We start from the raw sequence: 9,114 nt of genomic DNA on the forward strand, positions 1-9,114 counted from the left end.
CATTAAATTCTCCAAGCCTAAGGGTCTTTTCACAACATTTTCTCTGCTCTGAAAACTATTTTCTGCCATTCCTCACCCCTTGGAGTATTCACCCGATTTATTTCCATCATCTCTTCCAAAACTGTATTAAAGCTCACTTATTGCTGATACCAGTCTCTTATCAGAGCCACAACCATAGAGGGGGCAAACAGGACTTTGTCCCAGGGGGCTGAAATCTAGAGGTTTCTGACACTCTCTTGTACTATTTCCTCTCCCTCCTCCACCCAGGCCATAGTGTAGGTGTGCTCTTTCCCAAATTGACCCCCATGTTCCTATTCCTTCAATCTCTTCAACAGTGGTCTCATGTGTCGATAGTGATCCCTCCTCAAAAAAAGTTTTCCTAGGGTCTCTGTCTGCTTCCCATTTTTGTGGTGATTGCCTTTCATGCCAGAAATGCTCTTTAAAGTTCTATGATTATTCCTTCTGCCTTCTCCATTATTCTTTACCCTAACGTGTGCCTATTATTTGCAAAATATTATTTGGCCCTTGCTGGTAGATTGTTATGTAATCCATTTTTATGCCATTTTGTATCAATTAATAAACAAGTTTTTTATTACCTGCCTTTTATGTGCTAGGCATTGTACTAGGCACCATAGATATAAAGATGAAAATGAAACAAGCCTTGCACTTGAGGAGTTTACATTTTGTTGGAGAAGACAAAAACATATATAAAGAAAACACAGAAGACAATTTTGAGAGGAAGAGGACTAAGGAGTTGGTGGGCTCAGCAGAAGCTTTGTGTAGAAGGTGGTACTTGAACCAAGTCTTTAAAGGAGATCAAGGATTCTTAGAGGAAGAGGGGGTTAAAAAGTTCACTGTAGGCATGGAAGACAGTCAGTGAAAAGTCATGAAGACAGGAGATGGTGTGCCATGTGTGAGGAATAACAAGTAGGTCAGACCATAGAGTACTGGGAGGTGAGTAATGAATCATAATGCCAGAAAGATATGTTTGGGTCAGGTTGTGAAGGACTTTAAATGCCAAACAAAGGAGTTTATATTTGACCTAGGGGCATTAGAGAATCACTATAGTTTACTGAGCAGGTGAATGACATGGTCAGACCGGAACTTTTGGAAAATAACTTTGGAAGCTATGTGGAGAATAGACTAGAAAAGGGAAAGACTTGAGGCAGAAGGACCATTTAAAAGGCTACTAACAATATTTCAGGTAAGAGGTGATAAGAACATCAACAGGGCGGCTAGGTGGCGCAGTGGATAAAGCACTGGCCCTGGATTCAGGAGTACCTGAGTTCAAATCCGGCCTCAGACACTTGACACTTACTAGCTGTGTGACCCTGGGCAAGTCACTTAACCCCCATCGCCCCGCAAAAAAAAAAAAAAAGAACATCAACAGACACTGACTGCGTGACCCTGGGCAAATCACTTAACCCTTATTGCCCCGCAAAAAAAAAAAAAAATAACATCAACTAAGGTGATAGCTGGGAGGTGATACTAGCAGCTGGGAGAGAGCAGTATCACAAAAATATACAGAGGAAAGAATATTGTATTTGGACACGCTGTCTCCCTCAGTTACATCATACAGTCCCTTAGAAAAGGAATCATCTTCTTTGTCTTCTATGACCTCCCACAACACTTAGCATAGGATTCTTATCATAGCAGGAATTTATCCAACTTAGTCTGACAGGTTCACAGATAATTTGGAGAAAAAATTTCTTTTTCAATTAAATGGGATATGTGGATTGAGAGTGAGGAATTAAGAATAGTGCTGAGGTTACATATTTGGGAGATGGGAAGGATGGTGGTGCCCTCAACAGACACAGATGTTAATAAGGGTGGTCGATTTGGAGTCCTATTTTGAGTTTGAGATGCATGAGGATATCCAGGTTGAAATAGGCAAGGAGGCATTTACTGATGTGGGAATGGGGCTCAGGAAAGACGAAGGTTGGAAGTTATCTGCAGAGAGATTCCCCTGAGAGTTTATGAAGTTACCAAGTGAGAGAGTATAGAGGGAGAAGGGAAAAGGTCCTGGGCCTCAGTCTTGGGGAACACCCATAGTTAGGGAGCATGATATAGATAATGAGCCAGTAAAGAAGACAGAGAAGTGATCAGACAGGTAGGACAAGAATCAAGCAAGTAAGTAAGCATTTATTAAGTGCCTACTATATTTCATCTCCAAGGGATATAAAGACAAAATATATAAAGATATAAAGACAAAAGTGGAAACAGCAAGTACATATAGATATATAATATACACACATGCATTATACATATACAAAATAGATGCAAATTAGATATAAGATGATTTTTGTGAAAAAGGTCCTAGCAGCTGGGAAAGAGCAATGGCACAAAAATACACAAAAAGAGAGAATATTGTATTTGGACACACTGTCTCCCTCAGTTACATCATATGGTCCCTTAGAGAAGGAATCATCTTCCTTTTCTTCTGTGACCTCCCACAACACTTAGTGTAGGAGTCTTCTCATAGTAGAAATTTATCAAGTTTAATTTGACAAAGAACTGTTGTGTATCCACCCACGTACAAGGCCTTTTTCTAGGGCATACAGTGGATAAAAAGATAAAAAAGGCACAGTCCCTTTACTCAAGGAACTTGAAGTCCAGTAGGCAAGATTCAAGATAGATACACAAATAATTATAGTATAAAGGAAGACAGACAAACATAGGCTTGTGGGGGAAAGCAGGTCATATTCAGTGGTGAGAAAACTTTAGAGAGGAGGTAGCATTTGAATTGGGCCTTGATCAGTGAGTATAATTTTGATAGAGATGTGGAAAGTCAGAGTATCAGAGATTTAGAATTAGAAGCATCCCTTAGAGATCATAAGGTCCAACCTATCCCCTGTTCCCCCCTCATCCTTTAAAAAAATGTTTTTTCTTATTTTATGAGTGTCTCCTGTTTTTATATTACTTTCATTTCTAAATATACCCCCTCCCTCCTCCTTCTCCACCCAGCAAATTGGTCCTTATAGCAAAGAATAAAGTAAAAAAGAGAAAAACAAGCAGTCAACCAAAACTGGTCTGACCATAAACTCTGTCTGACAGTATATGCAATATTCCATAGCCATAACTCCCAGGCTTTGCAAAGAGGAGAGGGAGGTGCATTTTCTCATCTCTTTTCCAGGTCAAGCCTGGTCAATGTAATTATAGACCTTTCAGTTTCCATTTTTTGTTCTTTCCCTATAGCATGATATATTTTATACATTATCTTCCTGGTTTTGCTTATATCACTCCCTATCAGTTCATGTAAATCTTCTGAAATTCTCTGAATTTTTCATATTTTTCATTTTTCTTACACTATGGTACTATTACATTACATTCATGAAATACAAATCTGTTTGGTCATCCCCTAATTAATGGGCACCTGCTTTGTTTCTAGTTCTTTGCTTCTACAAAAAGTGTTGCTTGAATATTTTGGTGTATCTAGAGCCTTTTTTTTTTCAACATCCTTGTGGAATCCATATAATTCAAAGGGTTTTATCATAATTCCAAACTGCCTTCCAGAATGGTTGGTCCAATTTAGCCAAATGATACAGTGGATAGAGAACTGGACATGAAGTCAGGAAGACTTGAGTTCAAATGCTATCTCAAACATTATTATCTTTCTGACTCTGGGCAAGCCACTTAGCCTCCATTAGGCTCAGCTTGATCATTGTAAAATGGGGATAATAATAGCACCTACCTCCCAAGGTTGTTGTGAGGATCTAGTGAGATATCTGTAAAGCACTTTGTAAAACTTAGAGTACTATCTAAATGCCAGCCATAATTATTATTTGTCGTTCTGACAGCACTGTATTTGTGTGCCTGTCTTCCCTTGGCCCCTCCAATACTGCCTATTTGCATCTTGTGTCCTCCTTGCCAATTTGCTGAGCATGAGGCAAAACCTCAGACTTTCACCCTTATTTTATGGAGGAAAGTGATGCACAGGGTCAGGAAATGTGTAAATGACCAAGGTAATATCAGTCTGGGTCATCTAATCACAAATCTGTGGCCTTTTCCAACACACCATACTGCCTTCCACCTTGTCCAAAACCAGAGAAATATAAGTGTAAGATGGTTGAAAAATGGGGAATTGTTTAGTCTTGCTGAAATGTGAAACACATTGAGGTTGGAGTCTTATTATGGAGGGCTTTGAATGCCAAACTTCATGTTATAGATCATGGAAAGCGATTGAAAGGCTTTGAGCCTATGAATGACATAGTCAGAGCTGTGCTTTACAGAAAATTAGTTCTGTGCCTGGTAAATTGGAGTAGGGAGAGGCCTGAGGTGAGAAGAACATTTAGAAGATTATTTCAATAGTTCAAAAGAATAGTAATAAAATCTGAAGTGGAAGCAGCTGTGCAAAAAGAAAGGCAGGAACAGAAGCAAGAAACACTTGTGAGTTAGAAATAACAGCACCACAACTTGTTACAGATGAGATGCCTTACAAATAAGGTTTCTTTTTATTCAGCATGGATCTCTTGGGTTTATTGCATTCTCTTCCAAAGTCTCCCTGCTATTAGTTGCCTTTCGTCTACAGGTTTGTTCACTTGAATTGTTATTAAGGACCTTACCAATTCCACTCTTTCCATTCCCATTCTTCCATTTGCCTCAAAAAAGAAAAGGAAGGAAGGAAGGAAAAGAAAGGAAAAAAGAAAGAATTAAGGCGTAATGTGTCAGAATGAAGTCAGAAGATTTAGCTTCAAGTCTTGGCTTGGATACTTACTATCCATATAACTTCGGCAAGTCACTTAACCACCCTGACCCTCAGTTTCATTATCTGTAAAATAAAACGGCTTGGACTAGATGATCTCTGGCATCCCGTCTAGTTCTAAATCTATCAGCCTAAATACATTTCTTAGACTGTTCTTCAGAAGTAGATGTGACTTGATAGAGGGGAAATTCCCTCCAAACATTAATCATCCTTTTTCCTATGATTATGAATTATGGGGTCATCTCTAGAAGGGAATTAAGGCACAAATGTACCCATCACAGTATATAAATATTCAGTCTTTAGTACCTAAAATAACAATTGCAATAATAAGAGTAACTCCCATTTATATAGTGCATGTATCAATAGGCAATCACAACAAGGGTCTTTTTCTTTGAAGAAGACCCCAGCTGCACAAGCAGTATCCCAGCACAGACTGGCTAGCACCTCTCTTGCCTCCCAAAGACACACAGGGAGTCCAGCTTGGGGTATAACAACAAATTATATGACCTCAGTGGGAGCTTTATCCTTGACACATTCAGGGCCTCCTGCATGCTCTGACTCCAGTGTTTCTGGGAAATATAGAAACTAAAAAAGACAAGTTCAAGGAACCCCTTAACAGCCCTTAACATATGTCAATTTATAAGGCATTTTCTTCACAATACCTTTTGAACTAGGTACTGAAATGCAATGGGGATAGAAAGACAAGCAGAAAAATAGTCCCTGCCTTCAAGGAAGGAAGAGACTATATGTACATATATAAGTGAAGATAAATATATGATAGATAGATAGAAAGACAGACAGACAGACAAGACAAAGTAATTTAAGTGTAGAAGAGGAGGTGGTACTAACAAACTCACAATTGGGAGGTGGAGGTGCAAGGCAGGGAAAGATGGAGAGTGTTAGGAAAGACCTCTTGTAGGAAGATGGTATGTGAGCTGAGCCTAGAGTGGCTTGAGATTCTAAATGGTGGCGATGGAAGTGAGAAGGGAGCACATTCCAGGCATGGGTAACATGCAAGTATTACTTCTATCATATTACAGACAAGGAAACAGAAAATCAAGAAGCCATATTGCTGCTAAGTAACAAAACCAGGACTTGAGCCCACATACTAGCTGTGTGACATTCAAGCCACTTAAACTACCTCAGGTCTCAGTTTCTTTATTTGTAAGGAATAGATGACTTCTGAGGTTCCTTCAGACTTTAAGTCTAATCAAAATTCCTGGAACTTCCTTGGGCAAGGCAGGGAGTTAACCTTAACAAGCAGATATGTATTGTGAACATCTCAATGGGAATACTGGAAAGGGGAATATCATGGACCAGCAGAAATGGGGGAGGAGGAGAAAGGAGAAAAGGACCTTTTGATTAGGCCACATGGGAGTGTTTTCATTTAGAAAACAAGGGGAGAAATGGGGGGGGTAATCAGCAAAGCCCAGAATTTCTGCTAATTGAAAGTGAAAAGGAACTAGAGTTACAGATTCTAGAAAGAGATGTCAAAGATCAGACAGTAAATATAGAAAGAAAATAGCATTTCCTAGGAGCAGCTGCTCAGACTTAAGCTGTTGTGGTAGGAAGGTTGCCACAAAGTAAATGCACTTTACAGAAAAAGACCTCACTTCTTCAAAGACCAGAAGGAGAGGGCAGCTAGGTGGTGCAGTGGATAGAGCACCAGCCCTAGATTCAGGAGGACCTGAGTTCAAATTCGGCCTCAGACACTTAACACTTACTAGCTGTGTGACCCTGGGCAAGTCACTTAACCCCAATTGCCTCACCAAAAAACACAAAAAAATAAACAAACAAACAAAAAAGACCAAAAGGAGAGAAACATAATACATTAATTTGGGACCTGCTGTGTGAACTCATCAGAAGTGTGGTTAACACCAAGGCTGGGGCTATGGAAGATTGGAACCACACAGAGCCCCTGGGAAAGATTCTACACTGCTTAAACCCAAGCTTACTGAATAACAAGAACTGTATATGTGAGGCACTGCAACTGAAGAATAATAATAACTAGCATTTATATACCATTTTAAAGTTCACAAACCTCTTCAGTAATAGCTAATAGTTAAATAGTACTTTGAGCTTTGCAAAGCATTTCACAAATATAATTTCATTCCATCCTCATAATAATTCTGAGGGTAGGTGCTTTCATAGTCCTCACTTTGCAGATGAAGAAACTGAAGCATACAGAGGCTTAGTGGCTTGTCTGGGGCCATACAGTTTTAAAGGCCAAATTTGAACTCAGATCTTCCTGAATCCAGGTCCAGCACTTTATCCACCACCTAGAATCATAGATTTTGAGCTTAACAGGACCTTAAAGGTGTAGTCCAAAACCTTCATTTTATAGATGTGGAAATTAAGACCCAAAGAGGAGAAGAAACCCGACCAACTTCACATAAGTTACAGTTTAGTGGCAAAACTGGTGTTTCAGCCCAGGTCCTCTCACATCAACTCAAGGGTAGTTTCTACTATTCCATGATGCCTCCTGTATATAATGTTTACCTTGAAACTCTCTCACATTACAGTACAGTTTAGTTGTGCTGATGAACAGTGTATGAAAATGGGGAGGGGGGGAAAGACAAGATGAGAAAGGGTATTATTAACAGAAAATAGAATGGAAGAGCCCAAGTTTTGCTCTTTGGTGGGAGAAATTCTCTTTTATTGGTAGCAATTCGTTCATTTATTGAATAGGCATATAAAAAGCACCTACTATATGTTAGGTGCTGGGGATACAAAATTTGAGGTGGAGAAGGGGAGCTGGTTGTTTGCCATTTAACAGCACACCCTGAGTGGGAAGGAATCCTTAAAAACTGAGTGAAAGCATTTATCCTGAACCTTCTTTTTACCTAATAGAAAGCAGTTATTTAACTCTAGTGGCTCTAGAAGATTCCTTAGGATTTGGATGGGGGAGAAAATAGGAAGGCAGGCAAGATGGAACAGATTGGACAGGTGTAACAAATTATTTTGTCTACCTTGCTCATCCTGCTCAGAAATATGGAGACAGGGTCCTGAATCAAGTATATTTTATTGAATGCAAAGGTCTTTCAGTATCTAATCTAAAATTCAGTGGAAATTATTAGCAAGAAGGCTGAAAGATGAGGTAAAGGGAGAGAAAGGACACAGTCATATCTTGATATATTACAGGGCATTTTTGTTGTTGTTGTTCTTGAAGATTTCTTCATTTTTCAATTCTCTCCATGATCCTTTTTATCTAGGTTCTTTCAAATTCTCTTTTCCTTAATTTGGAAAGGACCTTAGAGATTTATCTAATGCAGGGATTTTTAATCTATTTGTTTGATGGACTCCTTTAACAGTCTGCTGAAGCCTATGTATCACTTCTCAGAATGTTTTTAAATGTATGAAATAAATACATAGATCACAAAAGAAACCATTGAAATAGTTACCAAAATATATTTTTAAAAGTTCACAACTCCAGGTTAACAGCTCCTAATCTAGTCCAACCTCCTAAATTTATAGATTAAAAAAAACTGAGGCTCAGACAGTTGAGTGCTTTGTCCAAGGTCCGCCACTAATAAGCAGCAAAGCTGAGCTCTTAACCCCAGTTCTGAGAATCCACTTTCCGTGTTCTTTCTATGAAAAGCATGGGATCAGAGATTTCAAACTAGCCTCAAGGGTCCTAGTGGCTGTCTTGCCCTATTCAATAACTTGCCCAGTGCACATAAGTGACTGAGGAGACATTTGAATTCAGGTTCTCTGACTCTTTCCCACTTGTATCATGATGCAACTCCCACCGGTCTCACTTCTTTCGCTCTATTTGCTTTACCATTCCCTCGGCCCATTTTAGCCTCACTTCATCCTTTGTTTTCCTTCTCTCTTCACTTGTCTCCTCCGCTCGGACCAGCATCCCCATCCCCTTCCTCTTCCCCTTTCTTTCTCCAACTCCTTCTTCCATCCTCGGCACGCCCCTTTCCCTTAGCCCCGCCCCTCTCCTCTCGGCCTCTCCTCTATGCTTAGCCCCTGCTCTGCCCTATTTTCATTTAGCCCCGCCTTCCCGTGCCCCAGGTCTTTCTCCATCCTCTCTCCTCCTTCCGCCCCCTTCCCCTTTAGCTCTGCCCCTCCTCCCCAACCCTTACTCCATCCTCTCTTCTCGCTCCGCCCCTTTCCTCTTAGCCCCGCCCCTCTTCTTGCCCGGTTCTTTCTTCTTTCTCACTCGTAGCCCCGCCACTTTCCCCCCAGGTCCGACCGGAATGAATGACAGGCTTACCGCCGCGACCGCTCGGCGTTCTGATTGGTCGGGTGGGACAGTGACGCGAGCGGCACGCACGGTGGGCGGGTCCAGGGCTCTGGGGGGCCGGGCTCCGGGGCGGGGCCGGGGGCTCCGGGGGCGGGGGAGCCCGGGAGGCGGGAGGCTTTGGGCCGTTTAAGCGGCCTCCCCCAGCCGCCGCCCGGCCTGC

The sequence above is a fragment of the Dromiciops gliroides genome, chromosome 4 (assembly GCF_019393635.1).
Source record: "Dromiciops gliroides isolate mDroGli1 chromosome 4, mDroGli1.pri, whole genome shotgun sequence".
Classification (NCBI taxonomy): domain Eukaryota; kingdom Metazoa; phylum Chordata; class Mammalia; order Microbiotheria; family Microbiotheriidae; genus Dromiciops; species Dromiciops gliroides.